Source organism: Melopsittacus undulatus, chromosome 3 (genome assembly GCF_012275295.1).
Source record: "Melopsittacus undulatus isolate bMelUnd1 chromosome 3, bMelUnd1.mat.Z, whole genome shotgun sequence".
Classification (NCBI taxonomy): domain Eukaryota; kingdom Metazoa; phylum Chordata; class Aves; order Psittaciformes; family Psittaculidae; genus Melopsittacus; species Melopsittacus undulatus.
In genome coordinates, this window is record NC_047529.1 from 25,287,930 (window position 1) to 25,306,029 (window position 18,100).

Here is an 18,100-nt window from a genome sequence, read left to right on the forward strand (position 1 = left end):
TTCTTTAGCTAGCTTCTGAGCAAGCTGCACCTCACCTAAAAAAAATCCACTGTGCAGGCTGGAAGGGCTTGCTCTCACTTGTCAGTATGGGCAGGTGAGGGTCGAATCGTTAGGTGACAAGGTGCATGGGTAGCAGCAGATTCAACCTTGCATGTGGGCAGATCAGCTCATGGGTAGCCCGAGATTACTCAGCTGACGACAGTCCTGCTTCAGTAACACAGATAAAAGACATGGTCTTCTTCAAGTACTTCTTTAGAAATCATGGACCCATGGTTATTTTCCCATGTGCTTAAGATGCTTAATTCATTTGGCTAAAGACATTAATCCATTTATAGGTTTAGATTGCATTTCAGTAATACTAAGACACATTGTTTATTAAAAAATTATCATTTTTGACTGATCAGAAAAGATAAATGATGTTTTCCAAATTATGTCATATCTTTTAAATATGTTATTACTGTAAATTCCCTAGAATTTTGCATTCCTCTTGGAATTATAAGCATTCACTTCAGGTCTGACTTTCTGCCTGTGAATTTCTGAGTGATATCACTGGCTTCAAAGAAATCTTCCCAATGGGACAGATATGTTTCTGTGAAGATGTGAACATTTTAAGATTAAAAAAGTTAATTACAAAATCAGAAACAGTGATAGATACAAAAGGACTTCTGGGACCAATGAGCTTATTTTCATAGTGCTGTAGACAAGCATTTTAGGAATAACCTTTTTCCTAAACTAATTATATGTATGAATTATGAATATGCATGTATGATACATAATTCAGCCTTTTGTTCCCATTACTGCCATTGGAAAACTACTCTAGAATCTCACTTCTGGGTGAATTACTTTTTATTTATATCTACTTGTTCTCTTATTACACTGTTCTTCCCAACCTAATATTATATTACTTGATATATTAATGGAAATCTTTGTTATTTTCTTGCAGCTTTCAGTCTTCTTTCTAACAGAATAACACAGCAAACATCACCAAATGAGTAAGAATTTACTGTATCATTTTGTATGACAGCACAAGCACTTATCTATCTTACCTGATTAAACTTAGGATCTCATTTACCTCTTTCACAGGAACAACTTGTTCGTGATATGATCCTTTTGTTAATAGATGTATGTCTCAGTCTTTCTCCTCAGTAATTTCTAGCAGATGAATATCTGGCTCATAACAGAGATGCTTTTTATTAGTCCCTAAGATAAGTTGTAGCTTGGACTATTGAATTTAGTCCGTTACTCTGGTCCTTGACACCAGTCTGCTATTCATCCTCCCTGGTATTAATCATTAACTCCCCAACTTCTTGGACACTGAAATCTTTGATTCTTCTTCTTTCAGCACCAACCATTACCATGTTTTTCTTTTGACAAGTCACGTCCTTATTGTCATCTACTTCATTTTATCCTACATGGTACTGAAAAAAATTGCTTACAGGAGAAGAAAAGTACAAGTTTTTAATCCACTATTTATTCACAGAAAACTATCAGAACACTATGGCATAAGCAAACCTTAGCAAATCCATGTTGCCCTTGAGAGGATTTTCCCATTTACCTTTAACTACAAACCTACCCAAACCATGTTCAGCCTTGATCTTGTACTGGGTACAGAACTTCTACTTAACTATTTAAGACCAACTTGTTCCTCTCCAGTTATCCAATACTTCTCTCAAATACTTAAAGAAAATTGTTAAAAATACTTGCTACCAGCTCAGCAGCCTCAGAATTCTGGAAGTTTTTCACACATTGCTGTATTAAGCTCCTTAATTTCTACTTAAAAATCAGTATTAAAAATTTTATTTCCATGCCAATTTCTGTTCATCCATTCACATGAAAATATTAGACCTCTGATTCTGATTCCAATTCCATATTTGGCAGAACTGCAAATCTTAAAAATAAAGAAGTAACATCTCATCTGGTTTTCAGCTACATCTTGAAGTGTCTCTACTTTTTAATCAACAGTCACTGCATAAGTTTTAATTTTTTTAAAATTCCCTCCTCTTATTTAGTTTCACCTGTTTTAACAGCAGTTAGAACTAGGTTTGATTCCTGACAGTTGTCATTATGCTCTTTCATATCTTGGTTTCAGAATATTTTTTTCTTTACAAAGCTGTCTTTATTTTGTTTTATTTTTGCATTTCTTATAGAATCTCTGCTTATTCTTAAATAACTTCTGTGATTTGGTAAAGCCCAGGTTCAAAAGCTTAGAAGTTAGTCTCCTAAACCTGGGATAGGAGCTCTCTGTAGATTTTGTACCTTTAGCAGAGAGAATTCCCAAACTTACACTACAGGGAAACCTATATGCTCATCAGTGCAACTGACTTTATTAACTAGATAACTTAATTTATCCTTTTGAAATTGACAACCCTACTTATAACTATACCCATGAGTATCCTTCCATTTCATTTAAATGAATTAGTCCAGGATTGGCTAATCTCTAATAATTTTCTGTGAATATCTTTAAAGATCATGAGCTTTCAAAGCTAAGGCTAAAAAAATCTTACTGTTGTCTTTGTGTTTATTTGTTTTGGTTTTTTTTTTCTATAAAGGAAAGGACTGAAACCCTTGGGTCCTAACATTATTAACACCATTTGTCTTCCTTGCTATACTTGGAAAAAAAGTCATTCATACTACAATTCAAAATAGTATTTAATGACTTTATACATTATTCAAGTTCATCATTAGTTTTAAAGGCACAGAACTTGTGCTACAGCTCTCTCCAGGAATGATGATGGCATAGGTAGGCTTTACTGTCTCCTCAGTGTACATGGTTATATTCATATTTCATTAGTCTATCTTGAAGTCAGTGTAAGATTGTGAATATGTTGATCTACTAATTCCTGCTTTAGTGAGCAACAGATACCTAAGAATACCTCTATTCAGTCATGTTCCTTAGTTAACAATGTCTTTCTTGTCCTGTAATATTTGCTGTCAATTCTTTTTCAGTATTCCACATTTCTCCAGTAGATTCTATGAATATTTCTATTATATCCTCCTTATCACACCAGTTTCTCAAGTAAATAAGTTATTTTGCTAATGATTTTTGACTCAGATGAGTACTTTTCAATTGTTATTAATAACTTTTGTTGTTTTTTTTCTGCTTGATATTTGTTCTCTACTTTCTGGTATTTTATTTACAAAAAGGCATAACATCAACCAGCACCAGTGCATAATGAATGAAAAACTCATTGAGATGCAGTTTCTATCTGCATGTTTGAAAAACATGAAGATAGAAAATATGACAGAGAGGTTATAGAAAGTTACAGTTCTTAATTTAAAGGAAATCAAGCTCAAAGGAAAGCCTGAAGCTGTCCAAATATGTGCCAATGGCCCTAACCTATACTGAACACTCTCCTTGCTCTTGGTCTACAAGTTGAGGAGGGAGCCTGAGGGAGCACTAACTGCTCAGGGGAGAATGGTGTTCCCCATGACAGATGACCACCCTGAATAGAGGGACTTCTCCATTGACAGTCTCACTGGTCTGAAGGTGCTGCTTCAGCTCAGGAGTGCTTGGTGACCTTAGTGGATCACAGAATCTGGACATACAAGACACCTGATCTAAATAGCTGCTTGCTACATACCTTACCTCAGCATGCATGCTCTAAAATACAGTACTCAGAGCAGTGTTAGCAAAGAAAAATGAGATCAGATGCTAGAAGCACAAGCTGCCACTGCAGCCAGTCCAATGCCCAGAGTATGGGTAGATATATCAACTTCTTCAGTCAGTGATAAAATGCATGTAGCTACTATCACATGGTACATTTGTTATCCCTGAATGAGAATGTGTTGAAGGAAGTAGCAGATCAGCATGCCATGTGTGCTTTCATTTTCTGGAATGTTTTCAAGGAAAAACATCTGTTCAGATATTTTTCCTGGGATTATGGCTTTAGTTTAAAAAATGTGAAGAAGAAGGGATGTAATTCTCTCCCTCTCTGCATTCTTTTCTTTTCTCTTATAAAACTGCAATTTTTCCAAGAAAGTGTAGCTTTTGTATCCTATACCATGCTGTTTTCTCTGAGTGGAACCTTTATTAGCTTCTTTAAATGAATAAAAAGCTAAATATTTCTCTGAATGCTTACGTAGGGATATTGTGGATAAGGGGGAATGGAAGGTATGGCTGGGAGATTGGCCAAAGTCTTTTAGTACTAGCTGGAAGCATTGTTTCAAAATGTTAAAATTTTTATAAACTACTCATTACATTTCAGAGAAAAGATGATCTGTGGTTAAATTATTGAGCTGGAATTCAAGAAATACGTCCTCCATCCTTGGCATGGCTACTCTGGGGTTATCTGTGATTCTACGCATGTTCTTTAATACTTGCATGGTCAGACTTTTCCCGTAGGATATCCACATTCTTGTTTTTGGATGGTAAACTCCCTGGTTTCCTTTCACTTCAAAAATCTGCAGTATAGGTGTTTATATCCAAACAAGCTGTCTAGACTTCCTTCATAGACAACAGAAAAATGTAGAGACTTAGGATGCTGTTCATTTGGGCAGTTTTAGACATCCAGGTTAGACTAAAATAAACTGCATCCTAAAAGTACCTTTGTCTTTCAACTAATCTAGTCACAGGCACAAATTCAGATTGTTTATATCAAAATATGGACAGATAAATCCTAGCTTTGCAAGGAGTAGTGCCTGTTTATGTGTATTTGTAAAACATCTTCGCTGATGTGCCCCTTTGTCATGGCTGATATGACTCATTTTGACCTTCCAAAAAAGGCAGTGGGGAGAGGTGCTTCTAATATGAAATACAAAGTTTATACAGACAGAGGAAGATGTCTTACTCTGAAAGTTCATTTATTCTTCTTTCTGTGTCTAAGGTTAAGGTGACATCATTCCATATAAGAATCCTCTCAAAATAAAACCACACCAAATAACTAAGGGAATTGTATCTGAGGTGAATCTGAGACAACTTTAAGACAAACTGTGTCCATTCCTTTCAAGTTTTTAATCAAAAGCTAAAATGTCATCCAGATGCAAGATTCAACAGTTTCTGAAATCTCAATAATTATGAGATACATTAAACATCTACTTGCACAATTTGGGCACAAATAGTCTGGAAACAAATGGCAACTTTGTATATTTGTATCTAATATTTAGGCTAAGGAGCTTCAAGTTTCACTGGAGATTTGCATCTCAGGTTAATGACATCCATGTCACTCCTCCAAGAAGTTTTATGCCTTTAACTGAAGGAACTGAAACAGAGCTAATGAACAAAACCAAAAGCATATCTTAAATTCCAAGCCTTTAACTTTAGTCACAATGGTTTAGAGTGCATCTCCAGGGTAGCTTTATTGACTTGAAAGATATTGCAATGTAAAGACTCTGCCCTTGTCTGCATTTGCAGAACATTAAGACGTCATACAGGGCCTTGGGCTACATGATTGACTATGAGGTGTCCCTGGCCATGGCAGAGAGATTGGAATTAGATGATCTTATGGTCCTTTCCAACCCAAACTGTTCAACGATTTTATAAGATTTTTCATTACCATATGAACTGAAGGAATCTGAACATAAATGCTTACTGTCCCTGAAAGATGGGAGATGAAGAAACATTAACTGTTGCTACTAGGAAGGACTACAGCCCTTATGGCAGTAAATGCTGCTCTGACTTCTCCTTTTAGGACAGTAACAGCTAAATTTGGCTTTTCAGGTTCTGGCACAGGAAAAGCTGGAAATGGGACTGTGGCTGTCTTGTCACTGTTGATAACTCACTTCCTTAAATGACTGCCTGCTTTACCCATGCAAAGGACCAGTCCTGGTGGGAGGGTTTACTCCAGTCTCTGTACAGGAAATACTTTAAAAGTCCCTTGATGGTATTCTGCCTTTGATGTCTATCTCAAAATTCCTACCTTTCCTGAAGACTGACACGTGCTGCTGCACATTTAAAACTTAGCTTTCTGTCAGCCTGTGAATATCTGCAGGATCAGATCTTTTCCTGGTAAATGTTAAAAGACGAGTTTTCTCCTCAGTAATTTTACAGTTCTGCATTGAAGGAAGCGCTAAAGATTTGCCGATGGCAACCAGGCTTGGGCTGAAATATGCTGCATTATCCTCTGCAAAACTTTTGGAGTGGGTTGACATACAGAGATTCAATACAGACTAAAGTTTCACGTCAGACAGAAAATTTGTGAATCAGGTGAAAATTGGTATGGAGCCTAGACAGAACTAACATGAACTGCCTGAAAAAAACTGAGCTTCTTGTAACTCATCCACATTCAGTTCTATAGATGGACTGTATAGCCTATAATAAACTTCTTTTACAAGATCATGTAAAAATATCCCTGACAACAGATGGACTTTGAGTCAATGAAAACTAATTACATTTTACAATTCTACAGTATGTAAATTTTTTAGTATGAAGGAGGAATTTTGGCTCCATGTGCAGTATTTTTTCTTGAGTCCATATTTTGAATAGCAACCTGAAAAAATATCATATTTAAGTAAAAGCTAATATTATGATTGTTTTCTTTCTTGAGAAATTAACTTTCTTCCTAACCTGTTGTTGGTTCAACACATGCCTGTAATTCCGAGTTATGCACTGGTGTGCTACTCTTGGAAATGAAGCAGTAATACATTACAGGTCTTAAAAGTCAGAGAGTCCATTTCTAGAGAGGTAATATTGTGCATATGACATATTTATTCTCTATTAGTTTAAGTGTCCAACACTTATGACAACAAAATGTCAGGACATAAAGGGTCAGATCAGCAGCCCTGAGTATTCTCCTTCTGACAGTTGCAATATAAGATGCTGTTTGGGGGAGAACATGAGCCTGGTCATACTCTGTAGTCCACCTGCCATCAAAATTTGAATGAGAAATGAGTAAGGCGCATTTTTGCCTCATCCTACTAGTATTAATTTATGAACCTCTTGTCCATGAATTTAATTTACTTTTAACCTGCTAAAACTATCATTTTCCATAACTGCCTATGGTCATAATTTCAGAAGTTTAATTAGCTAATGCATAAAGAAATACTTTCTGGATAATGGTTTACATGCCATCAGTATTTTGCAGAACTTTATTATATATCCCTTCTAACCTTTTTCTCTTGAAACAAAAGTGTTCCCATCTTCCTAATGTTTTCTTTTATGACAGCTATTCCATCATGTGCTTTTGTCTGTACTCTTTCTTTTCACTGTGTCCTTCTAAAGATGACAAAATCACATACACTACTGAGGAGGTAAGTGCACCAAAGCTGGGTCATGTATTTTCAGTGATATCTGACGTCTCACTATTTTTAACTGCAGCCAAACATGCTTGTGAGATCCTCATGTTGTTTCTTGTCACTGGCATGATATTCAGTTCTCCAAAAATCTTAATTTCATCTTCAGACTTGGAGATGTCACTGTTCACTTCCATTTTCAGGTAGCTGAGGAAGAAGCTGAAAAAAAACAGGTTCTAAAACTGATCTCTGAAGGGCCACACTGCTCACTCTTTTCCATGCTGAAAAGTAACCATTAAGTCTTACACCTTGTTTCCTATCCTTTAATTCACTTTCAATTCTGAAAAGAACTCCATCCTCATAGCAAATGAGTTTTCTAATTAACTCTAAGTTTCTTTAAAACTTTTTTTTTGTCAAAAGCATTTTGATTTCAAATACATATTGTCCACTTCATTCCCTTTATAGATTGATGCCATTGTAGATATGTTCATTTCCTGGTTATGTGCTCTGAAAATTTACAGTGTAAAGAAAAGCATAACTGTATCTGTTACCTAAAGAAGCTGAAACACAATGCTTCCCTAAAAATTTATACTTGTTCATTTGTTAATCAGTCAAGACCATTTAATTACAAGTTCTTCAAGGCAGAGCCAGGCTTTGTGCTGTTTATTCTTAAAAGACCAAAGACAAAGTTCCAACTTACAGCTGGAACTCTTAGAAACAGCAATAGTACAAGAACATCTAAATTTCATGTTAATATTTTTGTCAACTGATCACAAAACAGTCATAATTTCTCTTCCCAGGGAAGGAAACCCAAAGAGGGTAAGGCACTCAGGTGGAATAAGCAGGAGCTGACCCCAGGTCACCCAAATCTTAGCTGTACTACACCAGACTCTCCTAAACCCAGGGATCCTAAATGTAGAGGTGCATTAGCATTTTTACTACATCTCTCTTTTCATTAGCAGTGAGCTGAATCAAATTCCTCTGCTTGAATAATGAAAATATTCAAACTCTGTGGAAAGTCAAGTTTCAGAAATTTTTCCAGTTTAAGCTCATCTGTAAGTTAAAGGCATTATTTTAACTTAACAAATTCCCAATCTTTACATTTCCCCATTCTCAAGCTTCCTGTTTTCCCATTAAGCCTTCCCAGTCTCAATGCTGAACCAGATTTGACTGCTTCACACTTAATCAGCATTCGTTTACTAAAAAGCTATTAATTAGCTTCTCAATGGCCCAATCTATTGACTATTGTGATAATTTTAAGACTTTTAGAGCTTTTCCCCTCACTTTGTTGAGAGACCACTGGACCTAGAAACAGCACAACAAGGAATGCGGGCTCATCTTTGTTTCAACATACTTAAGGTGCTTTTATCTGTAGGTTTGCCTTGAACAAATTCCTGTTCAAATTGTATTAAGCCCCAGATAAACCTCTCTTTCAGATTATGGTTTCCAACTGAACTCCTGTGCACTGAAGAGAGGGCACCTAATTCTTGATTGTTTTAAGAAAACCTCTTTGAGTAATCCCTTGAGCTTGCCTACAGGGCTTGGATTTCCTAATGGATGCTTTGATGACAGGAGATAAGAGTCAAAGGTACCTTTATTCTCTTAGAAACTGCTCCAAACAAACAACCTCGATGATTAAAGCTAATAGAAATACCTGCAAGATTGATAGCTTGCAAAGTATTGCTGAGTGAATGAATAACTTCCCCTTTAGTTCCAAAAGCTAATATTTGTCCACATTTGCTGCCTTTTAAGAAAGTGCAATGTTTTTTGTATACAGTGTTGATCAGGAACAAATAGGCACCATTCAGCTATTATTTGAATTTTAAACAAAGCTTTCCTACTTCAGGCATTGAGGCAGCATTCTCCATTGGCTCATTTATAATAATTCAAACACGGCACGGGGAGGGTCGCTAAAGTAAAGTACACATAAGTGTGAACACGATACTCTTGTAAAAGTCTTTAATGATGTGAATAGGCAGTGCACCACGGTATTCTATACAGGGGTTTTGAACTGCACAAAGGGCCTGTAAAACTTCTATATCTGTTCCCAAGCAATACACCTATCAGAGAGTTGTACAAATGGAAACCAAATTCTGCAGCAAATAAAAGTCTTAAATTTACAATACTGGATTATAAAATGGTGTCTTTCAACAGCAGCTCTGACTTATTCCATGTTCTGATGAAATCATTGCTTGTGAATGCCAAGAAATTCAGCTGTAAACTTTGGCAATAAGTAGACTCTTTGGAACTGCTGGTTTTGAAAATATCTGTAAGTAAGGAATCCACTGCAGAACCAATAAAAGGGGCTGAAGAGACCAAAACTTTCACTAACACCTCGTAACACAAGCAGTGCTCTGAGTGCCACCAAGCCCTGCTCCCTGGTATGCGGGTTATGTACATACCAGAGTTCATTTCCAAAATGTGGATTTTATGATTCCCAGTGTCACAGTGCATGCAGTCAGGGAGTATATCACATAACAAAGCAATCTGACAATAGAGCTGCAAATAGTAGAACATTTGGTTTTGAAGTGATGCAGCTCAGGGGTGGGGTGTTCCAATATGGAAAATTCCTTAGCTTGTTTTCACACAACAAAAACAAAACCTTAAAAGGAGCTGCTTTGAGTGGTTTAATGAATTCCCCTTTCATAACCACATTGAGGATGGGTCCAACCTAATGTAATTTTCCTTGAAAGATAATGGGGTATGGAGTGAAGAATCACAAGAGAAGCCAGGAGGCTTCAGGGTGAGGAGGGTATGGGTATCTTTTGATAATTGAAAAGGAAATTGTGAGCAGCTGTTGACTCAGAGCTTTCTTCCCTTAGCCCAACTCTTCACCTGGCCTTTGGAGTTCAACTGAAAGCACCTACTGAAATGGAAACAGAAGTGTGAAGTGAGATTTAAAATTGTGTTTAATCCTCTGACTGAGGCTTGGATATTCAACAGCTTTAAGGTGTCTTCACCAGAAAGAGACATGGGAAGAAATACTGATACGGAGAAAGCACAGCTTTAATTTAACAGTTCTTTTCCCCCCTTGTTCCGCTTGCCCTTCAGGCTCTCCCCCCTCCTCCCCCCCCTCCCCTTCAGATGCAAACTGTGATCCCCATAGAGGATGAGAGATTGCAGACAAGCCAAGGAGATACTGTGGTCTGAGCAGTGCTGCTCTATTTACATTTGAAACTCAGTGATCGAACCCTTTCCCTGTTCTCTGCACTGCAGAGAGTGAAAAGGGTTCCTGTTCACTCCCTTCTCTTCCAGTCGCCTGATCCCTAGCAATTGGAAACAGTGCAGTTTGTTCAGTGATACCTACCCAGCAGGAGGGCAGCCATGGCTCTTTCTGCCCACTGTGTCACTTCTTGGCGGAGAGGTGAATGCAACATGGTCGCCATTTAATAAAATATGATGAAAACAAATTAAAGATCTTACTGAAAGGAGTAAAAATATTTTTTCATATTATTTTTGTTGATTGGCTTGGTGATGCCACTGCGTGAGAATTCAATTCAAGGTTTTTTTTCTGAAACAGCCTTGATTTCATGCTGAGGGACACAACTGCACTTTTAAAGACTTTAATATAGAAAATCAAGGCCATGTTTCATTTACAGCTTCTGGGAGTTCAGTCCCTCTCTTCTACCAGCATGTCTTCTACCAAAAAGGGGTTGTGGCTTATGATAGACTGTCACCTTGATAGCATCTGAGACTTGTGAGGTGATGATAGCCTGATAGCCTAGATATCAACAAGATCCTTTTTCCTTTCACAACCCCTTAGAAGGCTGTACATAGAGCTTCCATTAATCTGCAAACCTTTTGGGAGCACAGATTGCCAGGCCAGGCTGGAGACAGGGAGACTGAATTAAGAATGGGGGGGATGACATCCATGCAGATTTTGGGGAGTTCTAGGTAAGGCAAATCTCCCGCTGAATGCTGAAGTGCTCTCTCTTGTGTTATGTTAAAATATGGCAAGTCCTTGCCTTTGGAGGATGCTCAGCACAACAAAACAAATCTTAGTCCTCTGAATTTATGTCCTTCTGAAGGCTGATGCCAGAACCTTTGAATAGGATCTGTGGTAGTCTTTCAATTAAGCAGTGGGTCATACCAGGTTAATCTGACTCGTGACTCCCTTCATTCCCAGCAGGGAAAAAGCAGAAGTCTCTCATGGTATACAGTATTCAGTAACTAAACATTTCAAAAGAAATCCTTATACATGTAGCACTTAATGTTCAGAGACAGTAGGAGAAACATTAAAATCTCATAAATTGGCTGACAAGACTGAGTTGTAATATACATTAACTTGTGCTGTTTGTTTCCAGTCTTTTGTTTTCTTTTCACTTACGTAGTGAAATAGAAGTCACACTGACCTACTGCCAGTATTTTTTAATTCTCCTTAACGTGGACAACCTCCCTACTGTCTGATCCTGAAAATCTACATAGCTTGTGAGTATAAAAAAGATTAGTTTAATATTTTAGAGCTGTCATGAGTAATGTTAAATACCTGTAAATATGCTTTCTCACACCAAATGCTACAAATTGTGTTGCATAATTTTCTTTTAAACCTGCATCTCAAAAACCCTTAACACTGATTGAAGTAAAAAGTTATTTACAAAGGATCAAACTGAAAAACAAAAAAGAAAAGTATTTTTTGTTAGCATACTTCATCATGTAAATAAATAGAGAAATAAGCATACTGTTCCATGTCTCATGGAAATTAACCAGTGCTAGTCAGAAAGTAATTATTCAGTTAACTTTTTATGATACATTTTCAAATTTCAGCATCCTCTTTCTGTTCCACATATTCAAGAAACAATATTGCTTGTGATCCCTCAGAAACTTGACACAGAAATTATTCTGCATGTCAACAACCACACTAAAGGAAGAGAGAAAGAAAAAGCTCTTTTCTGGAATAATCAATAGCTTTCTAGTTCAGTTACTCTTCTAAAACAGGTGGCTCAAATCCTTGATCTGCCCCTTCCAAGCCCAAATGTAAGTGCTGATTTCCTGCCTCAGGGTACTGTGTCTGAAACCATTGCCTTGCTGGTTCTTCTGGGAGCAGAGAAACAATCTTTTTTGAAGCACGTTTGTAAAAAATAGGATGTTCTCAGCATCAACAAAAGTGGAACAGTTCTGTAGCTACCGCTGAGCTTGGGAAAGTGCTGGAAGAATCCTGTGGAGCTTGGGATTTCTAAATGTCAGAATAGATTTCTTCAGCCCTTTGAAGACCCTTGCACATATTTGTGATGATAGCAGCAGTGTCCATTACCCACTCCCTCTGAGCACACACACCCACTCTCCTCCATGAACAGAAATAACATGAAAGATTAATGTTCCCTGACATCACAGATATTTTTGTAGTGGTGCCTCTTCACACATTCTTAAAAAGAAGTATCCTTGCTTCTCTCTGACTAGTCATGTTCTTAGACAACTGTCACATGTGCTTTGCATTCACAACTCATCTCTTTTCTAGTTCTGCATCCACATTGTGTGTAGTGTTGCTGTCATACTGTGATCTGCAGGGTGGACAGCCAGAGTTCACTTGTTTCCTTGTTCAAGCCCAGAAGTGCATGCTGCACAGCAGATAATCCTAAACTTGCAGAAACTCGTTAAGGAGGCATTGCAGGGAAAGAAAGGACTTTGATGCTCAGTTTTTTTCCCACATCTGTAAGCTACTAGAGAGAATGAGGCAGAAAAGAAATTATATCAATAAATCTGTGCTATCCCATACTGAGAATTTTTTCACAAAACTCAATCTATCACAAAGAGAAGTTGTGAGAGATAATGAATAAAACAATAAGCAGGTATCTGAGTTTACTGCCATTACTCCAGCTGATGAGTGTGGGTGTACTAGGTCCCCAGCTTTTGACACCATTGATGTCAGCTCTTGGGAGCTGAGGTAGGTCACTGCTGAGGGTGCTTGAAAAATCCCACCCTATGAGTCAAACAAACCATATGAGTCTAGTGACCTGCATTTGAACCCACTTGCCTTTTAAAAATAAACCTCTGTACAATTCCCAAAAGCAGCATATGGTTAGTTCACATCATGGACTAATAATAGCTTACATCATCTTATTTTTAAAATCAGTCCTTTTTTGAATTATCGGAAAGCCAAAAATAGTGTTGGAAAATTACAGAAACTACCAATCCTATAACTTAAAAGTGGACAATCCTTTTTTTGAACCTACTAAAAAAATAAACAAAAAAAAAAGAAACCCCAACCTCTAAAATTACAACATTTGTCTGCCAAGTTTCAGCCTGGAACACATTTTTACAGCACTTATAATCTCCTGAACAAACTAGGTTTATAATGGATGTGCTGACAGACCTTTAGCTATTCCAGCTATCTTAATAGCTCAGCTGTATTTATTTTTCATAACATTTAAATATAATTGGTTGAGGTTTAACTCTAGTTCAATTTGATGAGAACATTTTCATTTAAATATCAGTTCTGGGAAATGAGTCCTTTCTTGGGTGCCTTTTGGGGTTATTAGGAACATAATTTTGGGGTTGCTTTTTAGATTTTTCTTACTACCCCATTTGTGTGGTTTTCCTTTTAATTCCAAGTGAAAGAACTAAAATAAGCATTCTTATGGAGCATATGGTACTCAGTTGTGGTTTGAAACCCGGTGTGAGGAATTCCACTAGAAGTTTCACACATTCTGTTTTGGTCTCAATTAAGAAGTATTTGACCTGTCTTGGCACATCAGCGGAAAACCCGTATGGTGATGTGCATGGATCCTTGGTGTTCTCCTGAACTTATTTTGGTAAGTCTGAGCATGGGGAAAGGCAAAAAAAGACAAAGTGTGAAACAACTGTGGAAACTCAGAAATGCATGTGTCAGGGATTGTTGGTAGGATAGCTGTGGGATTAGCTTAAATATGAGGTGTCCGTACTCCCCAAATTGGAAAATATTTTTTTCTGGGTGAAATATGACCAAGTTGGAACACCTTTGAAATTGAGAATTAGGAAGCAAGAAAAACAAACTCAGCAGAATGACTTTAAATATCAAATCTAACCTGATGTTACCTTATAGGGAAAAATATCTTCTGAAGTGAGAAATGTGGGATATATCTTTATGTTTAACTAGTGCCATACATAAAGTGATGGCATTGGAGATACAAGCATAGTTATTAATACTATTACTGATACAAAGTAGAAGTGTAAATTTAAGGGGAAGTTGGTACAATAATTTTTTATAATTTAGAGGAACCATTTCAATGACTCAGCCCTGTATTTTTTGTAATATAGGATCATAGAATCACCTGGGTCGGAAAAGACCTTCAAGATCATCATGTCCAACCATTTTGCCAGGACTGCCCAGGCCATCACTAAACCACATCACCAACAGCCTTGTCTACGTGGTTTTTAGAACATTTCCAGGGACTGTAAATTCACCACTTCCCTGGTCAGCTTGTCCAGTGCCTGACTATCCTTTTGGAGAAAAATTTTTTCATTATATCCAGTCTAAGCCTCCCCTGACACAGCTTGAGGCTGTTACCTCTTGTCCTATCACTTGTTACTTGGGAGAAGAGACCAACCACCTCCTCACTCTGTCCTCCTTTCAGATAGTTGTACAGAGATAAAGAACCACATACTCTCTAAATTAAGACTGAGGTGTTTTATTTAAAGACTGTGGTCTTTTTCTAGTAGATGTGATTTATACAGGAAGTCTTAAAGAGCTGGAAAATCCACTGGGGAATTTGTCCCAGTTGCTCTCCTTCTGCTGTAAAGATTACTTCAGTTTTTTATTTTTTTTTTTAATCTTTCTATGTCATTGTCTGCATGAGTAGAGAGTTTTCAGTATCTGTTTTCTTAATCATTACATGGTTAGTCTTTATATGCAATCACCACTTTGTTTGTTTACTATTCTATAAAGTAAATAGTCTAAATTCCTTAAATCTCTTGCCAACAAAGATATGTTTCCAAGTCTTGAATAGCTTCCCAGGGACTAAGGTGACTTTCTTAGCAAGGTGGCTTGCTTAGCTATATTGCTGCATTGGACGCTCATACTGATTTGGTTATCCAAGCGATTTGTAAAGCCTTTTCAGAATCACTGCTCCAAAGACACAATTTCACATTTTCTGATAACGGCACCATTCTTTGCTCTTTGAACATGAATCTTCCACTTGCCTTTACTGTGTCAGGAAACATGCTTGACTGCACTCGCCATATCAAATGATCTAGATAGTGTGGTATTACAGTGTTTTTTCATTATTAATTTCTGAATTATCTGTAATAATTAAATAAAATGCTTTCAGATCATTGGAAAAATATTGAATTGGAACTGGATTAGGAAAATACCTGTATAGGAACTAACACTTTCATGGTTACCCATTCACAATTGAAACAGAGTATATTTGTCTACAATTTCACTTTTCTTCACATGATTTCTTGTATTTTGGGGTAAGTGGTGTGTCATAAAATATGTAATGAGAGAAGCCATTGGGAGCTGGGTAAGTTAGGTAAATCAAGGGAGATAAACCAACAGTACCTGGTGAAAAACAAACAAGCATTCTTGTATTTACTCATGTTATTCCAAAGCTTGTAGGACATTTTTGCCCTTGTATAATGAAAGTATTTCATGAAAACCTGATTGACATTCCTTATAGTGAAGTGACTTTACTCTCAGAGTGGCATTGCAGTTTGAGAAGAAATTAAATCCTAAGATTCTTCAGCTTGGAACAGAAGTGTCAGGATGCATGAGAAAGATTTATAAAATCACAAGCAATACAAAAAGGTGAACACAAACCAATACTCACTAAGCATTTGAAGAATATGAAAATAGTAGCTGAAGGTGAATTGCTCTTGGAGAACAGCAGAAGAATACTTGTCCAGAGCTTATGACTTCAGCATCTGGATTCTTCCTGAGATCCCTGAACTGCCAGCATCATAAGCAAATCTTCTCATCCCAATGATTTCTTCCCCTCCAGAATCTTCAGATTACCAAATATACATTTTTAGCCATCCAGCTGAACACATGGGATGGTTGCAATAGAACTGTGAAATCCATAGTATATCTCCATTGCATTTTGAGTGACCCTGTCTAAGGCCAAATTTCCATTCCAGCCAGTCAGCCATACCACTGCAGGGCTCCTGTCACTGTGGAAATCAAATATCTCAGGCAGTCAAATGCAGAATGTTGGCATTATTCAGTATCACTGATGCCAGAGCAAATCATGACAGTTGTTAATTCAAACCATTTGATTGTAGTTTACTTTCCTTTCTGATGCAATCCTGATGTAATTTCATAGCTTTCTGGGAAGTAGCCAAGCAATGCTGGATTATGCACTTTACCGCAAGATAGGATTAAAAAGTTGTAAAAAAAGTATTTTCATGTTTTCAGGCATCAAATGCTGCAGAGAAAAAAATAGATCATTTTCTCTGTAGTGCTTTTGATGAAGAGTACTGACTGTACACAAAGCTACTATATTTTTCATGCTAAAATGTGTCATTTTAGCTGTGGCTAAATCTTGAAATACATTAGTTAATTTACCAAGGTAATGTCAATTTATTCAGATAAGATTATAGTACACTATAATTTTTCCTGCAGTCATCATTATGTTGTTTTGTGTATCTTCGTATTTTTAACTATGAGAACTCTCAAAGGCTTTTTTATTGTTTTTTTCTTAGATCCCACGTAATATTATTTTAAAATAATTTCCTCTACTTCCATGCTAATGCTGCTGACAGCTTCTTATAAGTAAATGAGAAATTCCTTCTGTAAAAAGTACATTAAGTCTTATTGACAATTACTATTATCTTTTTGAATTTGTAGCAAATTAACTTCCCATTCAAATGAAAAAGTTAAAGTCTACATGGTGAGAACAGGTTTCCCAGGGTAGTGGTGGAATCATGGTCCCTGAAGTGTTCAAGCCCTGTGTAGATGAGGCCTTTTGTGACATGGTTTAGTGGTGGACTTTGTAGTCCTGGGATAAAAGTTTGACTTGTTGATCTTAAATGTCTTTTCCAACCTAATTGATTATGTGATTCTATGGTTCTGTGGTAGCCCAAATGCAAACATTCACAAGTTCCCAGAGAGAACTGAACATTCAGAATAGGTTTGTAGTTCTTTGCATCACACTGTCTACATTCTTCAACCTACAGTTATTGTTTTTCATGTAGGATTGGAGGGAATTTCCATCATCATTTTATCAAGGCATTTTCTACTTTAATACTTCTCTTTTATTAAGGCATTTAATACTCTTTTTGTTGTTGTGTCAAGCTCACAAGGAATCCATTTTTTGTTTCAGTCTCAGCACATGCTTTGCAGCCCCATTACAACTTACCAGTGGATTCTAAAAGCTTTAGTCCTCTACCTGTAGGTTTCTGGATTTAGCTAAACATTGTCAAAAATATCCATTTGTGCCTCCACCTTGAAAGTGCAGATCCTTACAAAAAGGTCCTTACAAAATTCCGCTGTGTTCAGCATGTAGGACTTCATGAAATGTCCTTTTAGAAAAACTCAGCTGAATAAAATTAATTGCAATATTCATTAATTGCAATATTGCGTTAATGAATCTTTCTACATTTTTCTTTCTTACATGCTGTTTACCTGTTTTATAGATACCAAAACAAAAGCTGAAGACAATTTCATATTTCATGTTATGAAGTCTGAAATAGGAAACCGTGTCTGGACTTTATATTTCAGATACATAATTCCATCAAGGACATATGCAAATAACATTTGTTACTGTGGTGGTTCTGTTTTTTTGCTTTGTTGGTTTTGTTTTGGTTTGCTTTTTAATTTTGTTGTTCATTAAAAGATCTGCATTTATTTCACATTCATTCTCTCAGTTAAGGAGTTAGTCACAAGACTTAATGCTTAGATTTGATGGAATTATGCAACCATTTTTTTTTTATGAGAAAACTTCATGAAATAAAGTCTGTCCATTACAAAAAAATAAAAAAAAAAAGTATAGTAATTGTTTCTTTTAAGTCTTCAGTTACA